Genomic DNA, 21,711 nt, shown 5'->3' on the forward strand with positions numbered 1-21,711 from the left:
ACATGGAGCACATCTCTGGCCCCTGACTCACCCCATCAAAGGCCAGCTCATGTATGACTACTAATGGAGTCTCTGTTGTCCAATACTGAGTGTATCACTGGTAGGCCAGCTACCTGGGATGTTGTAATTAGTCATATGTCACCTGTGAATGCTACTCTGATACATATGCTTGTCTTACAAATGTAATAGATGTACATGGTGTATGTGCATACTACCTGACAGGTGCAGATGTATGTGTTGAACTGTATGTGATATACTGAGCCTATACCTGCCAACTGTCCAGAGTCTTGCAGACTGACCACATGTCTGCCTCATATTTGTAGTCAATGGCTCAGACAGATGTGTATAGTCTGGCACATCACTGGCAACCCATTAAAGACTGCCATCATAACAAATTAGCATACATTTCATTGCCAGATATCATATACTGCAGAGTACACCTGTGAACGTGACACTGTCTTTGCTGGCAAATACGAGAGTTTTAGCTAGATTCATAAAGTGACACTATTTGCTGCCCTTTGCCTACCACTGATGTGCGCCTTTGTGCAGATGTCTTTCTCTAACAGGAGCTAGATGTCTTACCATGACACCCATGTCAATGCAAGCGTACCTTGTCCTGTAGGATGCTGACATTTGCACAGTAACTGACACCTGCTTTCTAGCTGTGGAGAGTACACCGACCTTACCAGGTCACTCATCCCATCATACATTTATACCCCAAATGGACCCCTGCAAAGCCACAGGAGGTAGAGTGTTGAACATTAGCATACACATACACACTTCAAGGTTGGCTAAATAGTATGTTGCACGGGTGACATCCCAAGTGCAGTTAACAGTTGACCAAATACCAACTCAAATCATAGCTAGCTACAGGCCTCCAACCATGACTATGGACACCCAACACACCTATTGGAATCTGTCAGGATTCAATTATCTACCCTGCTCCTGGGTGACGTCAAATACCCAACCGTAGTCTGCCTGACCTATGCCACCTAAACATGAACGCACATAGATTCCTTGGATTTGTCAATGGCAATGCAGTGGATCACCCGATCAACACTCCTATGTCAGGTGGGAATCTCATGTACCTGGTCCTAACCAACATGAGTAGCCACTGTAGCACTCCTACAGTGCCATCACCCTTGGTAATATCTGACCACATAGCCATCACTGTTCAGGTGGCCATCTCCCCTGCCCCCCCTCCCCTTTACAGTGTCAAACAGAATGAACTGTACAGAAATTACTATAAATCCCTTCAGAGCAGGTAGAAGTAACTGTGCAGCCAACATCCCATTTGTTGGAACTAGCAGCAGTGTCCAGGCTGACACCACAATACTATGTGGGCACCCACATAGCTGTATGGACTCAGCAGTACCTGACAGGACAACATCATCTCCCTCAAGGTAGGGTAAATGCCTGTGGTGGACAGCAGCAATACACAAATATCATAATAGGTGGAACCAATTGCTGGATGGGCCAAAAAGGAACAGATGCTTCATTGGAAGCAATGTCACCTTGGTCTGTACAAGCAAATAAGGGCACAGGTGATGCACCCTAAGGCTGTTCTTAAGTGCAAATTAGACACATGCAACAAGGCAAATCACTAGGCCATCCACACATGTGTTTTCAATTCCAGAGGCAGCACGCAAACCTGCTCTGTAGTGGCGGTCAATAACACCACATGCACATATGGCATAGATCAGGCAACCTGATTCAGACAGGCGAAGTGTAAACACCCCCAACCTGTCCCCCCAGTGGTACACATGTGCATATGCAATACCTGCCCCCTCTCCTCATCATCAGGAAGCAGATCTGTAATTCCCTCTCAAAGGCAACACACAGAGGTCTTCATAGTCATGATACCATCCCTGGCTGCATCCTACATGGACACAGGTCTCAGATCCATTCTGCACTGTAGTCAACCACAGCCTGAGCACCGGTGTCATCCCATCTGCACAGAGGACAGCCACTGTCATCCCTATACACAAAGGTGGAGCAATCCACCAACCCATCCAATATGATGCACATCAACCTAACAAGCCTGCTCTGCAAGGACATGGGAAGCAATATCAAGGACATTATGCACAGGGACATCGGCTACATCAAAATGCCTGGGCCCACACACCATGGTATTGTCAAAGGGAGATCAGGCTTATGAAACCTGATTGACCTCTCTGTAGTGGTAGTGGTCAATAAAAAAAAGGGATGAGGGGAAGATGGTGAACAATGCCTACCTTCACCTAGCCCAATCCTCTCACAGTAATCTCCGGGTGGACAGGATACATAAGCCTACACAGCTAGGCACCAGCCTGTGGGTTACCAGATGGGTAGATAACTGGCCCAATGATAGTAGCCACTCAGTCAAAGTAGTAGAACCCACCTCTAATAGTAGATTCATCCACAATGGTGTACCCCAAGGATTGGTCTGGGGGTCTCTACTATTTGAGATATATGTATCTGAGGTACAGGACAATAGCAGTGGTCTGTGGCTGATCAGGTGTACGGATGCTTGCAAGCTGCCAGTGTCTTACATCCCCCTACTGATGTGGCCATCCCCCAAGAGACACTTACCCAATTACTGACCAGTACAAGAAGCATTACCACAAACGGAATGCCAGAAGAGCCATCACTCCCCCTGCTGTGGCAGATGTCATCCACACTAAGTATGACAGAAATAATGTGCAATCAGGTGTGAGGTGACTTGTGCACTGAGGTTTGTAGCAACCTGACAGTTTTCCACCATGTGGGCACCATTGTACAGAAGGCCCTTTACATTACCCACCTCACAAATATGGGTATGTCATAGGTAGGCCATAGGTAGTTATAAAGTGAGGGCAGACCTCTAGAGCATTGAGCAGTACTGTTGTAAAAAATAGAGGCCTATGCAGTTGTTAATGGACTTTTCTTCTCTCCTCCCATTCTTTCATCTGCATCACTAATTATTATTCGTATACTACAGGTATGTTGTTACCATACCTAATGTTGGGACATGTATTACATTACTGTTCATATAATTAATTGGTTGCATGTTAACATACCTTGTTCAAATACCATTGTTGGTGGCCTGTTGCTGTCATTGTTACTGGCATGCTGTTATAATGCTTACTGTTGTTCCAGTTATGCATGTGTTCTCTTTGCTATGCAACTGTTTCACATCTGTTGTTTTGGGTTAATTGAACACCCATGCATGCCTTTAAATCTAATATTGAAATGTTTTGGTCATGACTAACCAATATATCTTGGAAAATCTCAACACCATAGCATGTTTGGGAAGGCCGATCCCAGTGGATCCACCTGTCCTGCCCCATCTGGCCATAACACCAGGCCCCAGCATGTCTGGGACCTACCATGTAACTTCATCTCTTTGCAGGCCCTGCACCACCTGGGGGCAGGCATGGAGATGAGCCTGTCATCTGCCATTACTTCTGGGGTATGGTGTACAGTGTCATCCACTTTGAGTTGGGTGGCCAGCTGTGTCAGATAGAGAACTGCCTGGTGCAACTTGAGTAGCAGGCTTCCACACTTGCCCAGCCCACAGCACAGCCATGGTCGGGGCTGTGAAGGTGCAGTCATGACTGCCTGCAGGTGGGGATGTCAGTCCCACTGTATCCATATGGGGGTTCATGGGCCTCTGATTTCCAAACACCCTCTTTGTCCAAGGTGTTTACCCCCCACATGTGTCATACACCACCCATGTCTGCTGTCCTGTCTGTCTTGTCTGTCTCCCTACCCAACCTACCTCCCCAGATGTACCTATAATCCTTCCCCAACATCCCACTCTCACATTAAGAAAGAAAAAAGGGCATCTGGTCCAATTGAGTTGACAACACATTTTTGTTGTCCTCACCCCTCTCTGTGGGGTTTGAGTGCCCAAATTCACCTTCAAATTTCATACAAATGCACAGCTGTTGTTGTATTACAAATGGACAGCTATGGACCTTCTTCTGCATTCCCCTTTCTCACCACTTCCCTATAACCCCTTTTTTCTTTTCTTTTAAAGGAATTAGCATGGGTGTAAGTGGGAGTAAGCAGGAGTAAGCGGGTTTGCTTGATGATAAGTGAAGCCAAAACGGATTAAGCATCTGTACAGTTAACCGTATGTTGTTATCGCTTAGCATCACACAAACCTGCACAAACCCACTTAAAGTCACTTAAAACTGCTTTAATCACTCCATCTCCAGCAGCCACTGTTCTGCCTAGCAACAAAATAATCAGCCCTCCCAAGGCAGAGCAATGCACCACTGCACCATTTGAGCTGTAGGAATTTTTGATGCTTTTTCAAACATAACATGCAGTAGAGTCATTCAAAAATAGGGAAAAAGATCTGTGGAATCACTCAGGTTTTGTATATATCCATATACAGATATACATGTATGGAGATACATCGACATGAAAAATATGTTACTATATATATATATATATATATATATATATATATATATATATATATATTACTATATACATACACACACACACATATATATATATGTATCTATATATATATATATATATATATATATATATATATATATATATATATATATATATATATATATATATATATATATATAAATACACATGCTCATAACATGTAGTACACTCATATCTCAGAACCATACCTCTCAAACTGTTAGTGCAAGAAATCTGGTAAAAGGCTGTAAAAATGGGGAGACAATGGGCCACAACTAGGGACGTATTTCAAATATTGTTCTTAGAGACATAGAAAGTTGCTTGAGTAGCAGGCTTTGCTTCAGCATACATGTTCTGAAGGATATGAGGTCTAGAACTGACAGAAATTCTCAGATCATCACAGTGATTTACCAGAGAAATTAGAATAATTTGTGGAACAGAGACAAAAATATGAGCAATAAACCTGGATGTTTTGCAACAATCTGGCCAGTTGAGAAGTATGCTCAGAACCCCCTAGTGCAAGGAATCTGGACCAAGCCTGACAAAATGGGGGGAGAAAGCCATGAAAATAGGGACATATCTGAAATACATGACTAGATAAGCTGAGACAGTTGCTACAGTAACACCATCTTTTCTAACATATATTGAATGAAATAGCACAACTCCAATACTCAATTGCTTCTCATTAGTTAGTGCCTGAAATCCTCACATCATCCCACTGATTTGTTAGACATACACAACACTTATGGGGACCAGACCAAAGATATGAGCCAGACAACTGGACATCCTATGAATATCTGGACATAACATGACATTAGGGAAAGTACACTGAGCTGCTTAGCATGTCACCAAGCACCATCCAAACTGACACAACATCCAAACATCCAGACTAACACAACACTACCCCAAGTCAGCTATGGGGAATTACACATGCATTTTCAAATATATCATGTACTACAGGGATGTAACAGTAGTGAAAAACAGTTACTGGTGTGAGCCCGCATACCCACAACCAATTTCACCACAGTCACAGTGACATACTGGTTAGCCAAATGAACAGCAGAATATAATGACTGTGCGAACATAAATATCATGCTTGATACTCACACACTACCCCTACATATACTGTCCCAAGTCACAGTGCAGTATGACTCCTGCGGTGGTATGGAACATGTCTCAGTCTGCCCCTACAAACATATACAGCTGATAGACTACCAGAAACTAGAGCAGCATGCAGTCATATAGAAAAGGAGTCATGACACTTAAATGTAACCCCACTCCCTACAAAGTGCAACAAACATTTACACATTACACTGCTACACAACCCTGACAGTCTGTTAACAATTGCTACACACACACAGACCACTCAGCTGTACAGATTCCCACAGAATGTCCATGCTCTGTCCTCATGTATATGGCCTCTTCCTCATAACATGTCTGGCATTTTGCTACATCACTGGGATGATATCAGGAAGGAAGGTACTAACTAGTGATATACCATACCTATCAACGTCTTACTGTATGACATCTGGACAAAGCCTGGCATAACTGGGGGACAGAGGCCCAAACACAGGGTGCATAATTGAAATATTGCTGTTATAAGCTGAGAAAGTAGCCAGTGTTACAGGGTTTGTTGTAACATATTTTAACTGAGGGATATGAAGTCAGAAACACAAATCAAAGTTAGCATTTACTCACTGCAATACCCAGGGTATGCTACTGAATTGCCAAGGACAACAACTGTCAGAAGAACAGACCAAACATAAAAGTCAAACCTCTGGCCATTCTGCAGATAGCCCTACAGTTGAGAGTTATGTCAACCACATAACACTGTCAGACTGAGACCCACACTGAATATCCATGTCCACACAAACCCTGTTAAACTAGCATGAATCCAAATGTATAACAGCGATACTCACATTTTGCCCCTAAGTCTGGGACCTTCTCCCCCATTTTGTTGGGCTGTCTCCATGTTTTGTTGTAAAAGGTATTTCCAACTACCCTCTGTGATGCTGTTGTTCACACATCTCCATGATGTCCTCCTCAAAGGCAAGAAAAAGGGGCAATGCCCATATGAAGTAATCAATTATAGGAGTGTGTTGCTATGCCATTGGTTACAGGAATAACAACACAGCTGTTCTGCATGCAATTAGCAAGTGGGGACACCAATTGGTGCACAGGCCATCACCTGCTCATGAGCATTACCTACAAATGGAAAGCTGCTTCCTATGCAGAGCAGGTCTATACCTCTACATGGGTAGACAGAGAGGGAGAGAGTGAGAGAGACAGACTCAGAGACAGAAACAGAAACAGGAATTGGAATCCAAACCGACAATACTCGGGGGAAAAAAACAAGGTATGTCAAACAAGTACGCATGTAATAGAATGCAGTAGAGGGTATGCAATAATGGGATATAGGATATTAAACAAATATGTCTCAACACGACTTGCTGTACTGATATATTGCTGATCAGCACCAATGTACATATCATCTGGGTCTGTCTGCAGTGGCATAGATCACAGCTCAGCCCCTGAGTCACCCCAGGAACGAATGGCTCACATATGACTACTACTGGAGTGTCTGTTGAACAATACTGACTGTGACACTGCTAGGCCAGCTACTGGGATGCCATAGATATCCATATGTTACTTGTTAATATAACTCTGAGAGACCTATACAGGGTATTTGCATAGTAAACTATGGTTGCAGACATGTGTGTTGAACTACATGTGATATACCGAGCTCATAACATTCATCTGTCCAGTGTTATGCACAATGGCCATATGTGTGCCTCACATTTGTAGTCATTTACTCATAGAGTTGTGTTATGTCTTGTAAATCATTGGCAAATCTGTGAAGCGTGACATTAGAAAATACTATCATACATATGAGTGTAGACATCCTACAGGGTATTTCTGTGAATGCAAAGGCTACTGTGCTATCAAATGACTTAAGTGTGTTACAGTAATATTAAGAAAGTGTCACTAATTTTGGGGCATTGCCCCCATGTATGTGTGGTGTCCTTCAGATGTACTGCTCTAACAAGTTGAGAGGTATGACTGAGCAGCAAGAGTGTAAATACAGTGTGCCATACTGACATAGAACAGAAATGTATTTCAGGTATTACCTGTGCACATGTATGTATGAGTAGGTGTACCTAGAAGCCTCATAACAGCAGACATGGGATGCAAAATGTCAGGTAAATAAGCTGCACATGTTGTACACGTGTGTAATCTTAGTTTCCGTGCATGCAACAAACATAAATTTCTACAGCTACTGGTTGTTGCATTGCCCTGACACAGCCATGGGTACTAGAATAAGCATGGTTATCAGGTTAAAATTGTTAAGGTGTTCAACTGTGTGATGGCCTTGTGTCCATGTCTACTACAAACAGCTATATGAGCACCTACATAGCTGTATGGGCTCAGCAATACCTCACTCATAAAACCTGTCTCCAACAAGGTAGAGTAATCCCCTTTGCTGGACAGCAGCAATACACAAACCACATAATTGGTCACTATATTGGCTGTACAGGGCCAAGTAGGAGCAGGCATCAACTTGGAAGCAAGTCAACCTTTGTCTGAACAACAATATAAGGTCATAGGTGAATTAATGTAAGGCTAAGTATGAGTACAAATCGGACACATCCACCAAGGCCAATCACAAGGCTGTCTTCACATATGTTTTCAATCTCAGAGGCAGCAACCCACCCAGCCCTGTAATGGTGGTCAATCACACCACATACACACACACCATAGCTATAGTCAAACTGCTGCAGGCAGGTTAAGGGCAAACATCATCCCCCTGTCCCACCATCAGTACAGGTGGATATGCACAACACCCATACCCTTCCCTCATCATCAGGGAGCAGGTGCATAATGCCTATTCAATGTCAACCAAAGTAAGTCTCCATGGGACCTGATAACAGTCCTGTCTGCACCCTACATGAAATCAGGCATATGCTCCCAGCTCTATTAAACACTGTATGCAAAGCCTGAGCATCACTGACAACCCATCTGCAAGGTAGATGGCTACACAAAGGTGAATGATGAATGCTGGGTTATGCAATGCAATGTACTGGCCCTCATTGGGGAGAACATGACACATCAGGACCAGGAGTGCAATGCAGGTTCACATTGTTCTGATAGATGACATGGGTATGATGTGGTTGTAAGTGGTGACTAAAGATAAACAATGTTGATGTGCAGGTTCTGTAAATAACGTTGATCAATGTATGAGGTCCTGTAATGTGTTTCCCTGTTTATGTCTTCCAGGTGACATGCAGCAGCAAAGACAACCACCATATACTGCAGCCAGAAATGCAGCCATCATGGATGCCATCATCCCAGCACCTTGAGGTGATGTTTGGCCATGGCCAACACAATCTGTGGGAACAGACTGCACTTTGGGACAACCTTGTCCACAGAGCTAATAACTTGGGCCACCATGGACACACATACAATCAGGTCAGGCATCAGGCAACAGACCCGATACGTCGTTCCTGGCAAAGGGCTGCTACCATGGCCAGGGACCGTACCACTACATGTGGGGGTCCTGCCACACAGGCCCCACTTACAGCAATAAAAGAGCTCCTTGCCAACCTCCAAGAAGCCACCACACACCAGCCAAGCCAAGAAACACAAGTCATGGAGGTGGGTTGCACCCAGGAAACAGGCGAGGAGCATCCAAGTAAGGCCCCAGTGCACATCAATTGAACACTGTAGCAGTCATACTGGATTCTGTAGTGTATCTAGATGCATATGTCAGGTCAAACTGTATTTGTGGTTGGGATTTTCTAATGCACACAAGTGCACATCTATGATGAAGGACAACAAATTGTGTACTATCAGAGCTTGTACTGTACATGTGCAGAAAGTAGCATATATCTTGCATCAGTGCCACATGCGATTCTGCTGAAAATACCTGTCTCCCACAACTACATAAGTCCCTCTGGTCTGAACGTGAGACAGCAGCTTGAAGCTGGTGAGTATGGGATTGTCCTGTTGTGGCTCTCCAGTACCCCAGGCATGTTAAGGTCATGCATGTTACCATGCACACAACTGTCACTCTCAGACATATTGCGATATGTGGATGTTCACTTGTGGTAGGGTTAACTGCATTGCATCACAGTGGTCATCACAGGGGCCTGTTTGCAGGAAGATGTAACATATTTGTAACATACCTCACAACCTGTCATTGCAAGAAATCTGGACAACGACTGACAAAATGGGGGGACAAAGGCCCAAAACTAGGGACATATTTTAAAAAATAGTCTTATACAGTGCATATAAAAGGTATAAACACACCTGTTAAAATGCCAGGTATTTGTGATATAAAAATGAGACCACTATAAAACATTTCCAAACTCATCCAACCTTTAATGTGACCTATAACATGTACAATTCAATTGTAAAACAAACAGATCTGTTAGGGGAACAATTATGACAAATCAAAAATGTAGAATACGCTAGATGCATAAGTGTGCATGGGCTGAAGCTAATACTGTGTTGAAGCAGCTTTTGATATAATTACAGCATTACGTCGTCTTGGGTGCACAGTTGTCATCAAATACAGAGACACTTTGATTAACACCAAATAACTGTCAGCTGTCCTACTAGGATTTTCCTGACATTTACCCAGTTGCTTGCTACAGCAGCAGCCATGGTTTGTATAGAGCTTACAAAGCCTCAAAGGGATGTCATTGTTGAAAGGTATCAGCCTAGAGAAGGGTAACAAAACATTTCCACAGCATTGCATATACCATGGAAAACAGTGATGCCAGTCATCAAAAGCCGGTGAAAAAATAGGGTATAAGTGACATTGCAAAGAGGTGGACATCCCTCCAAATGTGCTGTAAGACAAGACCCAAACTGGTCAGGGAGGCTGCCAGGAGACCTACAGCAACACTAAAGGAGTTGCAGGAATTTCTGGCAGGCACTGGTTGTATACTACATGTGACAACAATCTCCCATATTCTCCACATGTCTGGCCTATGGGGTAGGGTTGGAAGATGGAAGTCTTTTCTCAAACAGAACAATGTCCAAATCTGGCTGAATTCTCAAGTACAATACATCAGGTCTCCCTAAAGCATGTGGGAAAATGTGTTATGATGTAGTGAGACCAGGGTTGCACTGTTTGGCCACAATTCCAAAAGGTTTGTTTGGTGCAATAACAACACTGTGCATCACCAAATGAACACCATCCCCACAATGAAGCATGGTGATGGCAGTGTGCTGCTTTGGGGTGGCAGTTCATAAGCTGGAAGTGGGCCTTTAGCCAAGGTGGAGGGGATTATTAACAGTTCCAAATACCAGTCTCTTTTTGCCCAAAATCTTCAGGTGTTTGCTAGAAAGCTGTAGATGAAGAGGAATCTTACCTTTCCACATAACAATGACCCAAACCATACATACAATCAGAAAAAGAATGGCTTCACCAGAAGACTATCAATGTTTTGGAATGGCTCAGCCAGAGTCCACATCGACATCTAATAGGAAATCTGTGGGGTGCCCTAAAGAGGACTGTGCACAAGAGATGCCCTCGCAATCTGATAGAGTTGGAGGGCTTCTGCAAAGGAGAGTGTGCAATTATTGCTAAGTCAAGATGTGCCATGCTGATAGACACCTTCCCACAAGGACTGACTGCTGTAATTAAATCAAAATGTGCTTTAACAAAGTATTAGTTTAATGGTGTGCACACTCATGAAACCAGCTTATTGTATGTATTTCATTCTCTATATATTACCCGTAACCAATGTGTTTGTTTTTCAATTGGATTGCACAGGTTATAGGTCACATTAAAGGTGGGAAACATTATGACATGTTTTATGTGGTCTCAATTTATATATCAGAAAAAAGTGGCATGTTAACAGGGGTGTGTACACTTATTATATCCACTGTAAGCTTAAAAGGTTGTTAGAGTGACCAGTTTTGTTTTAACATACATTTACTGTATGTTTGGAAGTGTGAAACTCAAAGTATGTCATTAATTAGTGTTGCCAGTCCTCAGATCATCCCAGTAATGTGTCAGACAAACACAGGATTTATGAAGAACAGACCAGAAATATGAGCCACACATCTAGACATTCAGCAAAACTCTGCACAGTTGAGAGGTATGTTCTGTAGGAATTGCCACTGTGCTATACAGGTGAACAGCAATGATGTGTACATGACTGTAGTGTGTGCTAGGTGAAGGCCCATCACCTTCTATCAGTACTCATGTATCCCAGAGGTGTATATTAGTAGTAACATTAAGTGGAAAGGGCTGCACTGCATGATGTTGAGAGCCTGACCAGAGTGTGTATGTTGTGGTCTGACTGTGCCGTGAATGTCACCATTTGGCTATTATGAGGTCTGTGTAATGCCTTTGTGTCACCTCACCTGTATGTGTCTTTGTGTCTGTGTGTGCCTATGTGTATGTGTGTATGCGTGTTTGTGTGTGTGTGTGTGTGTGTGTGTGTGTGTGTGTGTGTGTGTGTGTGTGTGTGTGTGTGTGTGTGTGTGTGTACCAGCAAACATTATAGTGCAGGTATTAATTTACATATGTTGTCTTCCCCTCACAGGTGGACATGGTGGTCGTAGTCCTTTCCACTCAGAATCTGATAGTGTCTCTGTAGACTCTGACAATGATGGTGGTCATAGTGAGGCACAGGTGGGGTTGTCAGGGGCTGAATCTGTGCCATCAGTTGGCATCCCACAGTCATCCACAATGCCCCACACACAGTCACAATGACCACACATACCCCATCCCCTGAAGCCACAGATAATGGACAGTTGGCAGGTGATGGCATGGAGAAGGCTAATGTGGTGACTATGGCAAGTGTGAATGTAGGCACTAGCCATACCCACAGTGCATGCGAGGTCCCACATAGGAGGATGGACAGGAGTGCTTGAAGGAGGACTGCTGCCCATCAAGCCACTGTTGCAAGTGCCATAGCAGGCATCACCAGACACGTCTTTTGGGCTGTCATGGATGCACAGACACGTAATGAATGCAATACCAGACAAATACTCAGGGTCTTGGATGCAACTCTTCCTGGCTTACTTGGTGACATAAATTACCTTGTTGAGGCCACATGTCAAAATACTGAGGTCATGAATAGATGGTGGGGTAAGTGCTTGGCAATCCTCGACTGTGGCAAGTCTGTGCTAGAGCATGTGGTGGGAGATGGGCGTCAGCCACATGGACTTAAGTCAGCACCAACATCAGCTGAGAGTCTACGGGGCCGTGCACCTTCAAATTCCAGTAGTGGCAATACCACCAGCACTACTGAAGGGGGGTGCTGTTCACACCACAATGGAGCAGGCCATGGGCACGTGGTCCTGGATGTTTCCATGAGGAACACAGATCCAGCGGACAGCAGTCATCATCGGGAAGCAGTACTCCATCTGGCCTTGGCCCTAATGGTGCCAGTGAGACCCCTGGTAAGGCCAGTTTCCATGTTCATGACCAGAGACTGTGAACTGTACACCCTGCCATGTATGGTCCACAGCTGTCCATTATACCCCTGTGCAGGGCAGCCACATGGCGTGACTGTGTGCATAGATACATACATACACACACACATCACCATCACAGCCAGGTCACTTCCAGACACATACACACCAACTTTGCACAGCGCATTCATAGAACACCCCTCCAAATGCACACACATGATGTCAACTGTATGACCCAGCCTAGGCCTCAGGCAAACCCACACAACACCCTGTGCATATGAAGATACCTGTACCACATCCCTGTCATCCATACCACTGATGCAGGGGCATGCTAATATGGCTCTGATGCACGGGGTGAATTAACTACTGCTTAGCTATGTGATGCTGTGTAAGGTGCTGTCAGCTGGCATTTGTAATGGGTACATATCAGAATGTGGGTACCTTTTCAGCCATGATGCATTACTGGTGTTAGTAATGCTGACTGAATGTAGTCTCACATGCTGTATTCTGTTTGTGTTATAGATGTCTGTGTGTCAGCAGGAGGTGGCCCTGCAGAAATTGGCAATGAGGAGTATGGCATAGTGGTAATACATTGATCATGTCAGAGCCAAGGTACAGCTGTATATGTACACATTTACCAGGTCTGTGTAACAGTTATTGCATGTGCCACAGAGCTTATAGGGCTGAAGGGTGTAAACAGGTAAGTCTATGGTGGTTGATGTCAGCAGCCCTTGTAAAGTGGATAATGGTAAGTGTAGTGGACGGAACACACTTCAGATTGGTAAAACCCACATCCCAAGAGGATATTGTTTTGACCAAACATACAAAGAATACTGTTCCCACATACACAGTCTCACACACACACACACACACACACACACACACACACACACACACACACACACACACACACACACACACACACGATCACAGTTGCCATTGTTGGTTTTGGAAGCCCTACCCATCTATTATGTGGCACTACAGTGTTATGCCGTTATTGCAGGTAGCATGGAACTAATAGTGTGATGACTGTTCCAAGCTACCTGTAAAGTGAATAACATCACATGCCCTTGTGAGGTACAGTAATGGGGTGTGTACAGGGTGTGGAAGGACTCATTAGACTGTCACCTAAATGTCTACACACTTACAAACACTGCTATACACACCAATGCACACACAATTGCCATTACTGACATTTGTAGCCCTGCCTATCATGTTATTCATTCAATACTGTTACATAACTGTTGAACACTGCACGAGGCTTATAGCGCTGAAGAGTGTCCACAAATACCTCTATAGTGGATGTGACCAGCGGCCTTTGTAAAGTGGACCTTGGGACATGTACTAGGAGTACCATGGCCTAAAATTGTAAACCACGGCCAACTGATGGATATAGTTCTCACACATACACACACACACACACACACACACACACACACACACACACACACACACACACACACACACACACACACTTGCCAGGACTGAGATTAGAACCTCTACCTATCTAGTTACTGCTAATACAGTGTTATGCATTTATCGAATGTGCCACAAAGCTTACAGGGTGAAGAGAGTCCCATGGTAATTCCAAGGTGAACAACATCACCAGACCTTGTAAAGTATGGCAAATGGTGAGTCACTGGGTATAATGGACCCAATATACTCAAACCTATGGTTATACACACTTACACACACAAATACACTCATACACACATTTGCCAGGACTGAGATTAGCAGCACTGCCTATCTTGTTAGTCAGTCCATACTGTTAAATAGTTCCTGCATGCGGCACAGGGCTTATTGGGCTGAAGAGTGTCAACAGATACCTCTATGGTTGATGAAGACAGTGGGCCTTGTAAAGTGGACCTTGGAAAATGTATTGTTAATACCATGGCCTAACAATGTAAACTCCACCCCTCCAGTGGATATAGTTCTCACTCAGACACATACACAGTATATGGTTTTTGCACACACACCCATTTGCCAGGACTGATAATTAGAACCCCTGCCTACATAGTTATTGCTAATACAGTGTTATGCATTTCTCACATGTGCCATGGAGCTTATAGTGTAAAGTGTCCCACAGTTCTTCTAATGTGATCAACATCACCAACCCTTGTAAAGTATAGCAATAGGCAGTGTACTGGGAGAGTGAGGTGTCAAAATGCTATATCCTGAAAATATACACACTTAAAAACACTTGCTCACACTCACACACACACACACACACACACACACACACACACACACACACACACACACACACACACACACACACACACACACACACACACACACACACACACACACACACACACACACACACACACACACAAATATTTGCCAGAACTCAGATTAGAACCCCTACCTATGTAGTAATTGGTACTAATAGTGTTATGCATTTACCACATGCACTACTGAGCTTATAGGGTGAACATTGTCCCAAGGTACCTATATAATGAATAACATCACCAGCCCCTGTAAGGAATGGCATCGGTAGATGTACTGGATGAGAAGGGCCTCAAACTACTTTCACCCACATGTTTACACATTCACAAACACTTTTATACACACAAATGCACATACACACATTTGCCAGTTCTGAGATCCATAGGTTCATAGGTTTATAGGTCTGTACAAGGCGAATGGCCATGGAGCTTTTACAAACCTAGCCCATGGGAATACCCTGGCATCATGCCACCTGATGATAGTCTCCAGTGTGTCTAATGAGTATAGCCATTGGAGTGATCCCCAGGGTGGGATTTCTATTTCCCATCCACTCATCCAGATTTCTCTTGAAGAGGGCCAGTGAGGTGCTCTGCTTGACATGTATGTGAAGTCTATAACATAGCATGGGCAGTGTCTGGATTATGAGCCTGTCCCACCAGCATGCTCTTTTGATTGTGGAAATGGGGTGGAAGACTCTCGGGAATGTGGTGTGGATGGAATAGGTCCTTTAGATTGTAGCATTCCTGACAGAGCTGGGTCAGACATTGCTTTGTAAGTCAGGCAGAGATTGCCTCTAAGTAGCCAATATAAGACAGAGAATAGTTGGAGTTATTGGAGTCTGTCCATATAGGGCAAGTGTTTAAGGCCTAGGATCCTCTTTGTGAGATACTTTTGCAGCCTCTCCAGTTGTTGCAGGTGTCCAGTGAGGTACATGCCAAATAGGCCACTGTACTCATTGATTGGCCTAATGAGGGGAGAGCAGTGGGAGACAATGACCTCTTACTTCCTGGATGGAACACCCTTAGTAATGAGATGTGACACATAGAAGGACTTTCTGAACACAGTGGCACTGTGGTGGTCAACAAAGAGCTTGCTGTCAACCTGCATTCCCAGTTTTCTCATAATGACTTCAGTGTTCAGTGGACTACCATCAATGTGGTAATTCATGGGAACCATGTTGTTCTCAAAGGGGATGCTGGCATATTTTCTGGCATTGAGCTAAAGTACAGGGTTTTGACACCAGTCATAGTTTCAGTGAGGCCTTTGTGTAAGATGTCAAAATAACATGGGGAGGTAATAGTAGCACCCATCTAGCAGTCATCTGCGAACATTTTCAGCCAGAGTCCCTTCATGTTGGGCTTGACTTCAGAAGTGTAGATCCCAAACAAGAAGGGACCCAGGACAAAACCCTGTGGGACTCCAGTTGTGACTGGTTGGCAGTCTGACATGGAGTCTGCTATGTTCACACCATGGGTTCTATCTGTGAGAAGTTTGCAAGCCACCTAGTGATATAGGGTTTGATACCTAGCTGAGTGTGTTTGTCTATGATTCCTGAGTTGGGAATGGTATCCAAGGATTAGAAGGGCCGCCTATCTTGTTATTTATTCTATACTGTTACATAGTTACTGTACGTGGCACAGAGCTTATAGGGCTGCAAAGTGTCTACAGCTACCTCTACAGTGGATGACAACAGTGGGCCTTGTAAAGTGGACATTGGGATGTGTATTGGGTGGGCAACAGCAAAAAAATGCAAAACACACTCCTCAGTGGATATGATTCTCACACAAACACACCCCACCCGAAGGATACTGTTCTCGCCAACACACAGACACACACATTTGCCAGAACTGAGATTAGAATCCTTTCCTATCTAGTTACTGTTACTACAGTGTTATGCATTTATTGCATGTGCCACAAAGCTTACAGGGTGAAGGGTGTCCCAAGATACTTCTAAGGTGAGCAACATTACCAGCCCTTAGAGAGTATGGCAGTTGTTGATGTAATGGGTGACAGAGGCCACAAAATACTTTAACCTACACACACACACACACACACACACACACACACACACACACACACACACACACACACACACACACACACACCCACACACACACACACTTCCCAGAACTGAGATTAGAATTCTTGCCTAACTAGTTATTTGGACTATTGTGTACACAATTATCGCACGTGCCAGTGAGCTTGTAGGGCTGTGGGCTGCACAAAGGTACTTTTAAGGTGACTGACATCAGCAGGACTACTAAAGGGGGGCAATGGGAAGTGTACTGAGTGTGAACAGGCTCAAGATCTTTAATCTACAGACAGACAGACACACACACACACACACACACACACACACACACACACACACACACACACACACGCACGCACACACTTTTACATTTGCCAGGACTGAGATTAGAACCCCTACCTAACTAGTTATTTGTACTATTGTGTTAAACAATTATCGCACACACCACAGACCTTGTAAGGTTGTAGGCTGCCCAAAGGTACTTCTAAGATGACTGACATTAGCAGGACTGCTAAAGTAGGGCAATGGCAAGTGTAGTGGATGTGAACAGGCTCAACATTTTTAACCTACAGACACACACACACACACACACACACACACACACACACACACACACACACAAAGGTAGGTGTTGTGATATTCCAACCCTCACCTCGGTGCCATCATACAATGATTCTCATCTTCATGCTGGCACATGCCAGTGGTTACAACTGGTATGCAACTGTTTGCAGCAGGACATCACTCTATGCCATTCAGGGTATCCCTGTGTATGACTCACTCTTTGTGTGTGTCTCACTGTATGTCTCACTCTATCATTGTCTGTCCCTCTCTTCCCCATGTCTATGTGTGTGAATGCTTTACATACTGTAATATGCTGCCTATATATATATATATATATATATATATATATATATATATATATATGTGTGTGTGTGTGTGTGTGTGTGTGTGTGTGTGTGTGTGTGTGTGTGTGTGTGTGTGTGTGTGTGTGTATCTCACACAACAGATGCAAATATACCACATATGTGCCACTTACAGATGTCTGTGGGCAATCCTGGCTGATGGGTGTGTGTGTGTGTGTGTGGAGACAGTTAGGTTTGCATAGCTGTGTGTATGCTAAAAGACATTTGCACAATGCAGAGATACATAGTCCGATGTGATTTCAGACATGGACTTCACTTCTTTTCTTTAAGTGTAGGAGCATGCTCAGTATGACCTTCTATAGTTAATGTGGGAATCCAGTCCAGGGATAGTTGTACTCCAGTCTGGGGTGTTGTGTGCTACAGCCATACCTTGCAACCTGTTTATGTAAGATATCTGGAGATAGGCTGCCAATATGGGGAAACAATGGGCCAAACATAAGGGGGTACTGGAACTATTGCTGTTATCAATGTATGAGTTGCTTGAGTTACAGGATTTGATTTAGTAGACATTTTCTGACATATGCAATGTTTGTTGCTGTACTGTATTGTGTCATTACCTACTGACAGATATAATCGGATCATCACAGTTATTTACCAGAGAAATACAAGATGGATGATGCACAGACCTATATTATGAGGTAAAGGCTAGACATTCTTGCACAATCCAGCCAGTTGGGTGGTGTGTCTATGGCCGATTGACTGATGAAGCTGTGTAAAAGGTCCAGCACCTTGGTAATATGTTGGCTGGGGATCTCCTGGTTGTGCAGTATTCTTACTTGAAAGGTCATATCTCGGTGTGGCCAAACCTGTCAGCTGTACAGATTCTCACAGATTATCCAGATTCACAGCTCATATATCTGGTCGGCTTCCCTTACCATTGTTGTCTTCTAGCACATTTGTTGCAAATCACTCAAGGTTGCAGTTAGAGAATACTGACAGAACATTACAGTTTCAGACTTCACAATCTTCATGACATCCATGCTACTACACACCTCCTCTGTTATTCTATCAACTTTCTAACATGAGAGCAATATTTCAAATGTGTCCCTATAGTTGGGCCTTTATCCCACCATTATGTACAGCTTTGCCCAGATTTCTTCATCTATGAGGTTGAGTGGTATGTTACTAGCATTTAGCAGCATGACCTTACATTTGCAATTTGTTGACTGTGTTATGTTGGTAGTATGGACCCCATGACATTCCCTAGAGAGGCACTATGGGTGAGACATGGGCCTTTGCCAGAGGCCTGTAGACCATGTGAGACTGATACAAGCCATCTGTGGCAAGGCAATGCGTTCTGTCACTCATATGTTCCCAGACTGCCAGGCAGTGGACCCCCCCCCCCCCCGGGGGTGACAATGATAAGTGAAAGAACACACTGCTGTGCTACTAAGCACCATACCTCTCTAAGTATGTGAGCCAGACATCTGGACAAAGCCATGAATATTTGGGTGACAAAGGCCTAAATATATGGACCATTGTAACTATTGGCCTTACAAACCTGGAAGAGTGATACAATAACAGATTTTGCATTAGCATGCATTTTTCTATAAGGTATGAAGTCTGAGACACTACAATCCATCAATATTTTCTGACTTTAGACAATCGTGGTTTGCCAGTGATTTGCCAGATGACCACTATTTCAGACTAAAGACAGCACAGATATGATGCAAACCTGTGTACATTCTGTGTAAGCTCTGCACAGTTGTGAGATATGGCAGGCACTATGTAGGTTACTCCAACCTATGTACTGTTCATATGTGTGGCCCCCTGTACATGACCAGTCCAGCAGTAATGGATATTGACATCTGGACAGTGTGTACATCTCCCACCGTAGGTGTAGCTGACATGCAAAATAGTTGGCACTGCATTTCGTGGAACATGGTCCTGTCTATCACAGTACTGTACCTAGGCCACTAGGACACAGCAACTCTGAGAAGTTGCTGGCCATGTCCTGACAGTATTCTCAACACATATGCATAGCTCATTGACCCCTGCAAATTGTGGACATGCAACAAGTTATCCATGTTGATTGGGACAGCCCTGCCAATGTGTGCTCTGCTGCTATTACCCTACAATCTTACATCTTACTGCATTTTTATGTGAATATGGGTGTGGGGGGCATCACCTGTCAACTATACACATTTGCACACACTGTGCTGATATTGACTTTAGATTTTGGTTCCATTTAGCATAGTATTATGCCCTGTCTTGGAGAATATACGCATAATACTACAGACCACAAGTTCGATTGTACTGGCATGCCATTGAGTTTCAGACGTCTTACCCTTCAGAATATTACTGCAAATGTAGGACCTGCTGTGATATCATTGTGTAAGTCTGCAGGAGGGTATTCCATCATTGTCGCCATTTGTTTGCCTTTGCCAGACATTACCTTATGGTTTTCTATGGCTGACTTGCTGTGTGAGCCTGGGGGTGAGTATGGGATCCCCACAGTAACATCCATGCATGTGACCTATGACCCCCCTTAGTTGTCCCCTCACATATACTGCAGTGGGATTTGTCACCTTAAATGATACTGCATAGTGTGGGGAAACCAGTATTGTACAGACATTTCCTGGTGTCCCACATAGCTGTCAGTTGTCTGCTGCAATCCCAGAAGGCCACCGCATTCCCTTGCATGCATGCAGCATTACCATAGATAGGCTACCAAAACATAGTAATCCATTCATTTATTGTTAAGAAGACTGACTTACCTTGTGCCTGCGGCAGTTGTGAGGACAGTGCTTGAGGGCTGCCTGTGTTGGATGCCCACAGTAAACTGCCTATACATGGTAAGTTACAGGTAATGTGATGTGTGTGTCATCCATTTTATTGCGTGTCCGAGTCAGAGAGAGGTGTCAGTTCCTGGGCCCCTACAATGTTAGTTTGTGTGTTATGTGTTGCCTCTTTGCCAAGGCCTGGGCATATTGGTCATGCCTCTGTCTGCCTACAGGAGCAGGCTAAGGGGCTTCCTCGTCTGAGTCCCTCTGTGCCTGTGGGGACCTTGGCAATGGTGGGGGGCTGTGTGGCCCTTCCCCTTGCTGTTCCTGCTGCAGCTGTTTCTGCAGGATCATATTGTGTAGCATGGCACATACTATGAGCATGTGTGCACATGTGGCTGGAGAGAGCTGCAAGGATCCACCAGATATGTCAAGGCAGTGGAACTGTGACTTGAGCATCCCAAACACATGCACTATAATGAACCTGGTTTGTGCGTGTGCCTCATTATGGAGTTCTTGAGTGGGTGTGCGTGCATTTCTGATGGGTGTCATCATCCATGACTCCAGTGCATAGCCAGCATCCCCCACCAGATGACCATACATGATGTCCCTACTGGCAAATGCCTGGTACAGCTGTGATGAATGCCAGATGTGGGAGTCATGATAGCTTCTAGGGCTGCCAGCACACACATTCATGATAATGCCCTGGGCATTGCACACAACCTGTCAGTTGATGGAGGGGAAGTCCTTGGAATTTATGTAGACCTTACCCTGTTCACCGGGTGGTGCTTGATGTGGATGTGAGTGCAGTCTATCGCATCCAGTACCTAAAGGTATTCTGCTACATGGAGGAAGTGATGCATATTGCTGGTCCTCTCCTCACGGGTGCTGGGGAAGTAAATGTGTTGCCAGCATGTGGTAGGATGGCATCCAGGAACTGGTGGAGTACGTTGGATGCGGA

The sequence above is a fragment of the Protopterus annectens genome, chromosome 12.part0, assembly GCF_019279795.1.
Source record: "Protopterus annectens isolate FY-2018-M chromosome 12.part0, PAN1.0, whole genome shotgun sequence".
NCBI classification, from domain to species: domain Eukaryota; kingdom Metazoa; phylum Chordata; order Ceratodontiformes; family Protopteridae; genus Protopterus; species Protopterus annectens.